Source organism: Camelina sativa, chromosome 16, assembly GCF_000633955.1.
Source record: "Camelina sativa cultivar DH55 chromosome 16, Cs, whole genome shotgun sequence".
In the NCBI taxonomy this organism is placed as follows: Eukaryota; Viridiplantae; Streptophyta; class Magnoliopsida; order Brassicales; family Brassicaceae; genus Camelina; species Camelina sativa.
The window spans coordinates 9370348-9380711 of NC_025700.1; the positions used below are offsets into that span (position 1 = coordinate 9370348).

The 10364-nt window shown below is 36.3% G+C and overlaps 1 pseudogene; it reads left to right on the forward strand.

Moving 5' to 3' along the window:
- LOC104750226 lies at positions 67-9858 on the forward strand (annotated as a pseudogene).

Consider the following 10364-nt stretch of genomic DNA (forward strand, 5'->3'; position numbering starts at 1 on the left):
AAAAAAAATTGGAAAATGAACAGTTTCTTCTTCTTCCACTAGTGATCGGGGAAGACGAAGAGAAAAATGGCTCCGAAGAAGAAACCTCAGAAAAAAAAAAACAAAGCAACAACGAGCTCGCTTCTTCAATACCTAATTCAGGCCACAAGAAACCATCTAAAGCCCCAAAGCTTCTGATTTCGCCGGAAAACGAAGACCATTTACGGCGACTTTTACTCAAGTTTCGCCGGACCCCTTCTCCGGTCACGGCGTCGCTCTCCGTGACTCAGAAGAGAAAGAAACTCAATAACATACACGAGAATCTCTCCATTTTTATTTTTATTTTTTGAGGCGATTTGTAATACCAAAGTGGTTTGTTTGTTTTTTTTTAAGGATGGAACGACGACGCTTGAGACTGCTCTTGATTGGTTCTGTTTGAACTTGCCGAGTCACGAGTTACCAGTGAATTATTCCAACGGAGCTTCTCGAGTTCCTAACACAGGTATGTTTCTTGTAATACTCTCGGGGAAATTAAACGCTGTATTGACGCTTGTAACTTCCCGTTGATGTGTATTTCAGGACGTTCTGTGGAGGTGATATCGAAATCAAAGAAAGATTGGAATATGTCTGTTCTACTGAATCATCATCAGTACAGGTCACGAAGGAGGAGCCTGAACCTGAAGTTTTAGTTCGAGTAAAGAGCAAGCGAGATGAAGATGAAGATACTCTTAGTTCTTGCAAATCATCTCAAGCTGATTGGATCCGTCAGTACATGAAAAGACTGGAAGAGGTAACCAAAACATAGAATGCTTCAATCATTTTCCAAAAGCCTTTTACTTTGATCTCATGGATTGGAAAAATTTGCTCATTGAACTATATTTTCAGGAAGAATCGGATGATGAGGAAGATAACATTGGCTCCAGCAAGGAGGTAACTCAACTCAACTCTTTATCAGGCTACTTAGTAGACTATGAACATCTGGAGGATTTTGAAATTGGATCATGAATTGTTGTTGTGACACGTGGGTGAAGCTTATTAATTAATGATTAGTCTGTTTTGGCATTACAAGTCTTGGAGATATTTTATTAATTTATTTGTCTCACTGTGTAGTGATATATATTAGTTAGGTTTAGTTGAGCACTTACCAACATTGTTGCTTACCGTATTAGGTATCTGGTCCAAGGCCTTTCGAAGTGATTTCCGAAGTATATTGTTTAGAAAGATTAAATGCTATAAAAGCAAAGAGGAAGGGTGATAAAAAGGACAGAGACAAGCAGGCCTAGCCATTTGCAAGCTCAAGCAAGAGATGAATGATCTTGGTTGAGTTTAACCCATTTAGTTGTTAATCTGTCAATGACTTGGTGCAGTATGTCATGAGCTTATCTGTGTTTGTTTTCCAGGGCCATCAGAAGCAATATTGGAATCTGAGTTTCAACGCGAACAAGCTTTTGAAGACTACAGAAAAAGAAGTAACATCCTCCATGCCTGATGACGTTCATGAGTCAGTAAATGATGATACTGTCTTATTTCAGCTGTTTGATGACTTGACCTTGGATGCAAATCCTGTTGGGAGCTGTATATCTGAGGAAATTCAACCTAAAGCTCTTCCTTTAACTTCTTCGAAACAAGAATCAGTTGTGTCGAATGATATTTTAGATGACATAAACCTTGGCGATTTGTTCATAGAAGATGCTCCGTCTTATGTACCTTCTCCACATGAACTCCTGGAAGTACAGAAGAAGGAAATTATGAGAGAACTATGCAATGAGAAAAATCTTGGGAAACTAGAGGGTATCTGGAAGAAGGTAACTCTTCACCTAACAAGATCTTATGGAGATATACCGTTTAGCTTAGAAAATACTATTGCAAGTAATAGGTGTTTGATGCTTTTCATTTGTCACTTTGCCATTATGATCAAGCAGTTGAGTTCTAACATTTGTCACTTTCCTTCTCTACTTACATTTTGTAAGTTTGAACTTTTTTTTGTGCTGCGCTCTTCTCATCTTGGTTTGTTCTAGTCAGTTTGTCACATATGATTGATTCTTCTGTAAGGTTATATCTATAACATGTATAAGTTTAATAGGGTGAAGCGCAAAGGATCCCAAAGGCATTGCTCCATCAGATGTGTCAAAGATTAGGGTGGATCGCGCCAAAGTTCAATAAAGTAACTGGGGAAGGAAGCAATATCTCATATACCGTAAGTGTTATGCGTAAATCCAGTGGATTGGGTAAAAGCAGACAAGCCGGGGGTCTGGTAACTATTCTACTTCCTCATCAAGTTGAGGGTTTCGAATCAATAGAGGTACTTACTTGATCTCTACTTGAACACTTGATAATCTTTTATGATGCTAAATAAGTGCGAGTTAGGCTCTTGTAAGTAAATGTTGTTAGGAAATATCTACTGGAAAGATAGTTCTAATTCCTTAAGTACAATGCACTATTTTTTGGTTAACAACGTTGCTCAAAGTTTTGGATCTGGTTATGAGCCTTATCTAAGTTGGACTCTGTTGATTGGAAATAATAATTTGTCCATTTATATACTAACCATTTAATCATCATGCTAATTATTGTGCACGTGTGTGTGACAGGATGCACAAAACAGAGTTGCGGCATTTGCTCTCCATAAGCTCTTTTCCGATTTGCCTGTTCACTTTGCAATTACTGAGCCTTATGCCTCTCTAGTTTTGGTCTGGAAACAAGGTGAATTTCTTAAGTTGCTCTTTTTTTTTTTAATTTAAACAAAAGTTGCACTGTGATTTCCAGCAATGTCCATAAAAGATTCAACTGATTGACTTAATTTATTATAGCTTAGGTTTATGTTTTGATTCTCATTAGTTCAGGAGTTGTGGGACTATAAATAAACCATGGTAACTCTACAGAAACTATAGTTTGAATTGGAGTTTTGGATTTTATTTGCTCAAAGTTTGCGTCTGTTTAAAAGATCATCAGTTTGAGTGAAATTGTATGGACATATGAACTGGAGTGGATGAAGAACGACATAATTATGTGCTAATTCTTTAGACATATATTGGGTGTCAGCACTCATATGTTCTGGCCTTAAATGGTTGCAATACTATGATAACCTCTTAAAAGAGTTGCTTTGAGCTTTAACAGCGGAATCGTTGGGAATACAAAGCAAAGAAGAAGAACGGAGAGCAAAATTTGTTGACAGATTGCTTGAGGCAGAAAATTTCAGCTTGTCCACTTCTTCGAGTGGCATACATGGTGCACTTCCAATGGTAGACGCCTGTGTCAAAGAGAATGATCACATTGATCTTTTTAAATCTAACCATCGAGGTAAAAGTATGTTTCTTGGATTCAATTTGTCACAGATCGTCTAATATAACACTGGATTTTACTGCCAGAATCATACTCAGGAAGTATAATCTATAGTATGATATGTTACAGGAAACACTTCCATGGAAGCTGAATGTTCTTCTCTCAAAAGAAAACAAGAAAACAAGAAGAAGATGCATAAGTACAAGGTAATATATCATTGTTTATGGTTGAACACGAGTTTTGGCCCTGGCTAAAGAATGTAGTTAACATAGCTAACTTTATAAGTTGCAGTTATATGCTTAAAGCCTAAGTTTGCAATTTGATATCTTATCGGCATGGTAAAACTTTTGTTACTGCAACTTTCATTAGTAATCCTATTTTTTTCTTTGTAGGGCATGTTGAAAACTAGAGCTGCTCTTCCAATATCAGAAGTGAAGAATGACATACTACAAAATCTGAAAGAAAAGGATGTCTTGGTGGTATGCGGAGAAACAGGCTCTGGAAAGACTACGCAGGTTTGGTCTTGTTAGTTGCGCCCTGATATGTAGTGTCGCTGCTTCCTATTTTACTGAATATGTATATCCTGTTATAATCTATGAGTCATTTCTAATTGATACATTATTTCAGGTTCCTCAATTTATATTGGATGATATGATCGATTCAGGGCAAGGTGGATACTGTAATATTATATGCACACAACCTCGGGTGTTAGCAGTGAGTATCTCGGTGTTAAGACATTATGTTTTCAGGAATTGCTTGTTTTGGTTTATACTGATATAAAATGTGATCCGTTGATTCTTGTTAATCAATTAGCTTAGCGCTATATTCTTTTTCCTATTTGTTTCTGTAAGTGACTGGTTATATGGTTTAGGCTATCTTTGTTGCTCAAAGAGTTGCTGATGAACGCTGTGAACCTCCTCCAGGCTTCAATGACTCCTTGGTTGGTTATCAAGTTCGTCATCAAAGTGCAAGGTTTGCCTCTTTAATTGAACTCCCATTTCATTGTATGAATTTTTATCGTTTTGGGCCTCAAATGGATGACGAAAAAAGTTATTCTTTTTGGTCTATGTTTTGGTGGAATAGAATTAAAAGTATATATATGAATGTTACTTATTGTCTTCTGTGTGGAAACCTCATGATGTCTTTTGCGACATAATCTCGCATCATCATCATTATACTGTGTTTTTGGCTTCAGTAACATATGCATTTTGCGACACTACAGTATGGATTGTTAGTATAATTTCAAATCTGGTTGAAGAAAATTTTCATTGGACATATTGCTATTTCCTTGTGTACTTGTTCAGGAGTGACAAAACAAGGCTGCTGTTTTGTACAACTGGAATTCTACTGAGAAAACTTGTGGTACGTCCCCTATTTTGTTAGTAAACTCTTGTGCAAGAAATCAATTCTTTTTACTTTTTATTGCAGTACTACGATTCAGATAAATAGTAACATTTTTGTTGCACAAGTTCTGGGATTTAAATAGAGGTGAAATACCATAACTGAATTACCGATAGTTTAAATTCTAGAGAAGTTGAACTTGTAGACAGATTGCAATACCTGAATAGAGTCTCTGTTTAGAAAAGGTAACATTGATAGTCCACTAGTTGAGATACTACTTGTCATGAATTGTTTTATCATTGGTACTATCAAAGGATATATGGTACAAAAGGTTCTAAAAGAATTTGGAATTTAGTTCTTAGAGACTTAGACATTACAATGCTAATTGAAAATCTTATGTTGGCTGGCCGGATAGACAATTATTTGGTTTCAGAGGACGGTCTTAACTTGTCTTATGAATCTAGTAATTATGAATCTTACAGTGACCAAACTCGAAAAAATCTGGTACTGTATCTTTCGTGTTGGATCCTTTGTTTCTCTGATCCACCTACTTATCCTAAGTCCAAATAACTTGCAAGTGCTGTGCAGAAAAGTTTGAATGAGGATATTATTGACTACGAGCTACTTGAAGAGTTGATATGCCACATTGACGACACTTGTGAGGAAGGAGCCATTCTTGTATTTTTGCCTGTAAGCTGATACTGAGATATTTTTCTGTTGAACGAGAATGAATCATCTATCGCTTTCAGCATGACATTTTTTTTGGTTAATTACAGGGAATGCAAGAAATTAACATGCTACTCAATAGGTTAGCTGCCTCCTATCGTTTTCGTGGACCTTCTGGAGATTGGCTTCTTCCTCTACATTCTTCTATTGCATCTTCAGAACAGAAAAAGGTGTTTCTGCACCCCCCTAAAGGCATACGGAAGGTAATATCATTTGACATATATTGTGGTACTTCTCATTTCCTCTATGGCTGGTCTTTGAATCTGTGTTAGCAGTCACTTTTGATCCGTTTGTTTCCACATGAGAAAATTTAATGGCTTTATCTTTAGTGCTTTTGCTATTGCATATCTACTGTGCAACTGTTTTGTTTCCTTAGTACTCCACTACTAGTTGGAATCAGGTGATATGCAAAATAACTAACACCACTGGTGGTTACAGTTAAAAAAAAATACAACTGTTTATCATAAGAGTGCTGCATCCCATTTTGTGAAAGATCTTTTCCATAACACCCCACAAAGCCGATCTGTTTTTCCTTTTGCATCGTCTTTTATGTTCAGGTTATCGTAGCTACAAATATTGCCGAGACCAGTTTAACAGTTGAAGATGTGGTATATGTGATTGACAGTGGAAAACACAAGGAAAAACGCTATAATCCACAGAAGGTACTCCAAATGCTAGTCAATCAGATAACATTTTCCTTCTATGATTATGTTTGTACTATCATCCAATGTTATTACGCTTGTTTCCTGTTTTAAGTAAATTGCAAAAGTATCAAGATGATGGGCTATCTAGCACTTTTTCAGAAAAAGCTTAGGAACCTAACACTTTCTATGGGGAAATACAAATTTACTCTCTATTGGTGGATTTATGTCACTTTTTGTATAGTAAGTTAATGATAGATGAATATAGCTATACTGCTAGAAGGATGAGAAACCTTCCTTTTAATCCTCTTTAAGCTGAATAACTTTTGCTGAAAATGAATTATTCCCATTTTTAGTAATAGTTACAAATTCCCTTTCCTTGTGAAACCGTTTTGTAAGATTGATCTCCAGTATTTAAGAATCTATTAGTTTGTATCTCTAAATGACATAGATATATAAACTCTATTTTTATGACACATTGTTAATCTATTAATTTATTGTGTTTTGTCTCTGAAATGTCATATTTTTGTGCTCAATTATTATATTATCACAGAAATTGTCAAGAATGGTGGAAGATTGGATATCTAAAGCAAATGCAAGACAAAGAATGGGAAGAGCTGGACGTGTCAAACCTTGACATTGCTTTTCGTTGTACACACGACATAGGTTTGAGAAGCTTATGCGTCCCTACCAGGTGTCTTTCTTTTAGACGTTAGACATTTCTTCTCTGGTTTCTCAAATCTCAACCACTTGGTTTTTGCCCTTAAACTCACCGGTGCCATCTTGATGGCTAGGTTCCTGAGATTCTGCGGATGCCTTTAGTAGAGCTGTGTTTACAAATCAAATTGCTTGGCTTGGGTCACATTAAGCCTTTTCTGTACAAGGCAAGTGACACCAACTTTTAGTTCCAAAAGAAGTAACAATATCATCGTCTTTACTCTTTGTCACTTACTGTCTTTAGGCATTGGAACCTCCTAGTGAAGGTGCTATAAACTCTGCAATTTCATCGTTGCACAAGGTACCTTGAACTTGTATTGAAATAGAAGTCTTTATTTTTGTAAGCGGTATAAGTTCATGATACATCCAAAAGTTATGAGACCTTTCACTTGGATATATAGTTGATGTGTTGCTATTGTCCTGCAGTGTGGCTAATCAATCCCACATTTCCATTGTTAAACTATAGTCTTTTAGAGTTTGTTACACTTATAATTCCCTCTACTTTATGTTTTCTCAACCTCTAATTTTAGTACCACTCAGTAAAACTATTTGTGTAAGACACCTTTTGGAGTTTCCTGTGCTGATCTTTCTTTATGAAACCCTGACTTTTTAGGTCGGTGCTCTTGATGCGGATGAAGAGTTGACACCAATTGGAAAGGTTTGCTTCAGAAACATTATTGCTGAACGAAAAGAGGCCTCTCAAACCTATGTCAACATCTAGCCTCATATAATCACTACACGTTTAAAATAATGCAGATGCTTTTATATGGTGCCATTTTTGGATGCTTATCACCTATTCTCTCCATTGCTGCTTTCTTGAGCTGCAAATCGCCATTTTTACATCCCAGAGATGAGGTAAGTTTTTTCCTTTTCTAAAACTTGCCTATTTTGGCAAGAAGGTTCGTAACTGACTCTATCTTTTCTTTTCTTTTCTTAGAAGCAAAATGTCGATCGGGTGAAACTTGCTCTTTTGTCTGATAAGCTGGACAGTTCGAGTAATTTAAACAACAATGACAGACAATCTGATCACCTCCTTATGATGATTTCATACGAAAAATGGCTGAAGATACTGCATGAGGTATGGTATAAAAGGGTATCTCAAGCTGCCTCTTACTGTCCAAAGTTTGTTATATATATATATATATATATATACATGGAAATCACCAAGAAGTAAAAGAAATCTAGGATCTTCTCCAAACTAACCATCTTTATGTGTTTTTGATGTCTTCAGCAAGGAATGCAAGCTGCACAGAGGTTCTGCGATTCAAACTTTTTAAGTAGCTCAGTGATGCAGTCGATAAGGTACATTGTACTTAGATCCTGTAACCTCTGAGTACTTTGATGGGATGGGATAAAGGTCGCATCATTCACTTTGTTCATGATCTAACATGCTTTTCACTGTCTTTCAATCTTGGGTAGTGTTATTTGTTAAAAACGGAAAATGAAACTATCTTGTTTTCGTTTCTTGTCCAATAACTTAAACATACGTCTTAGGATAGTCAACAGGACGCTGAAACTCCTTTTAGACTAAAAAAATGCTTACATCATTTGTCTTCATCCTTGACGTCTTATTTACTGCTTTTTCACAAATAACAGTGACTTGAGAATAGAGTTTGGCACTTTACTTGCGGACATCGGGCTCATCAATCTTCCTAATACAGGCGAGGTAAGTTATCTTACAACATCGCATACGCTTAAACAACATGTGTCTGATGATTTTTTATGGAAGACACATGCACTAAACAATATTAGGGTTGTTCTCAAGTTTTCAATACAATGCCATCAACGCAGTAGAGCCCATGTTTGTCTAATGAGATATGATCAGTAGTGAACTTCTTTTTTCTTAGGGGAGAATGAAGGAGAATCTTGATGTTTGGTTTTCTGAAAAAACTCAACCTTTCAATATGTATTCACAAGAACCTGAAGTTGTTAAGGTAAAGTACATCTGGTGCTCTTCTGCTCGGATATGTCCTTGTAATACACTTTTCTTTGTTGTAGTTTCTACTAAGCATCTATGATTTTATTACTGGTTGCAATCAAAGTTCAAAATGTTGTACCTGAGTTAAGTTTCCAATTTTGTACAGGCTATATTATGCGCGGGACTATGTCCTAATATTGCAGAGGGATTAGCTAACTGTTTAACAAAGCCAGCAAAAGAAACACAGCGTTATGCAGTATGGTATGATGGCAAACGAGAAGTTCATATTGATAAAACCTCTATAAACAAAAACTGCAAAGCGTTTCAATACCCTTTCATTGTCTTCCATGAGAAGGTGAATTTTTTTTTTCATTTAGAGCATTTGGGTTTAGTTTTTATCTTTCTCTGATTTGTAAACATAGCTAATCACAGATAATTCATTCAACGTTCATTTGTTCTTGTAGGTCGAAACAAAGAAATTGGTATACCTAAAAGATACAACCGTTGTCTCTCCGTTCTCCATTCTACTTTTTGGCGGCTCAGTCAATGTTCATCATCAGGTACTGTTAATCATGTCTTGCTGTGAGCGAATCCATTTTTCAAACGTCGAGAACCATGTCATTGAGCTCAAAGATCTTTTACGTCTTAAGACTCTTTGCCAAAGTCTGATTGATACTCTATATATGGCTTTAGGTTTTTCCTATGTGCTGAAAGATCTTTTACGTCTTAAGTCTTACCCTTTCATTTCAGAGTGGATCAGTCACCATTGATGGGTGGTTAAAGCTAACAGCACCGGCTCAAACCGCGGTTTTGGTGAAAGATCTCCGGTTAACCCTCCATTCCATTCTCAAGGATCTCATCCGAAAACCTGAGGTTACAGGTTCAATCCTTTTGTTTGATCTACTTGGTTAAGCAAGTAGCTCAGGACTAAACTCTCCTCTCTCTTCACGTTTGTGGTCTTCAGAAATCAGGTATTGTCCACAATGAAGTCGTCAAAGCTATGGTCCATCTTCTAATAGAAGAAGGCAAACCGCAACACACATGAACTAAATATATATGAAGTTCGAATTGTGTGAACAATTGTAAGAAAGCACAATTTGGATACTACTTGACTTCCCTTGCTCAACTATCTAACTGTTTCGTCAACTGTAAATTAAGTGTCCTTCTAGGATTGTTTTGTATCACATTTTCGATACAATGGTCAAGAAGACAGCGACGACACTGGTGGAAAAAACTCGTATTGCATAATTTTTCTCTAAGTACCTCAATTTAACTATTACGCTCATCTCTACATCATTGTCTTCATTTTCCCTCTTCTCATGTCCATTGCTCTTCACTTGCTTCTTCTTCTCCCTCCATGTCTGTCATCGTTTTCAATTTCTTGGATAACGCATATACAAAAGACACAAAAGCTTCCTAAAAAACATGTAAATGGATTCTTCTTCCTAATCCTCGATTTAGAGTGTAAAACACGAAAGCTATGTAAAAAAGTGTTAAAAGATGTATATTTGTAGATTAATTATAATTTAAATATAGAGATATGGTGAATTATGGCTGGTTCGTTTAGCATAACAACTTACAATTAACATCCGATTTTGCTGTTTTTTTTTTGCTAGTTGAAAGAGATCAAGTGAAACTGTGAAAGAGGGTAGCCTGAGGTGATGGAATAAAGCAGTTGTAGAATAAAGTAGGATTGTGTATATTACCCTAGATCTTTCTGAATGTCGCTTAAGTTTATCTTGTTGATTGAGTTTCGTACGTAA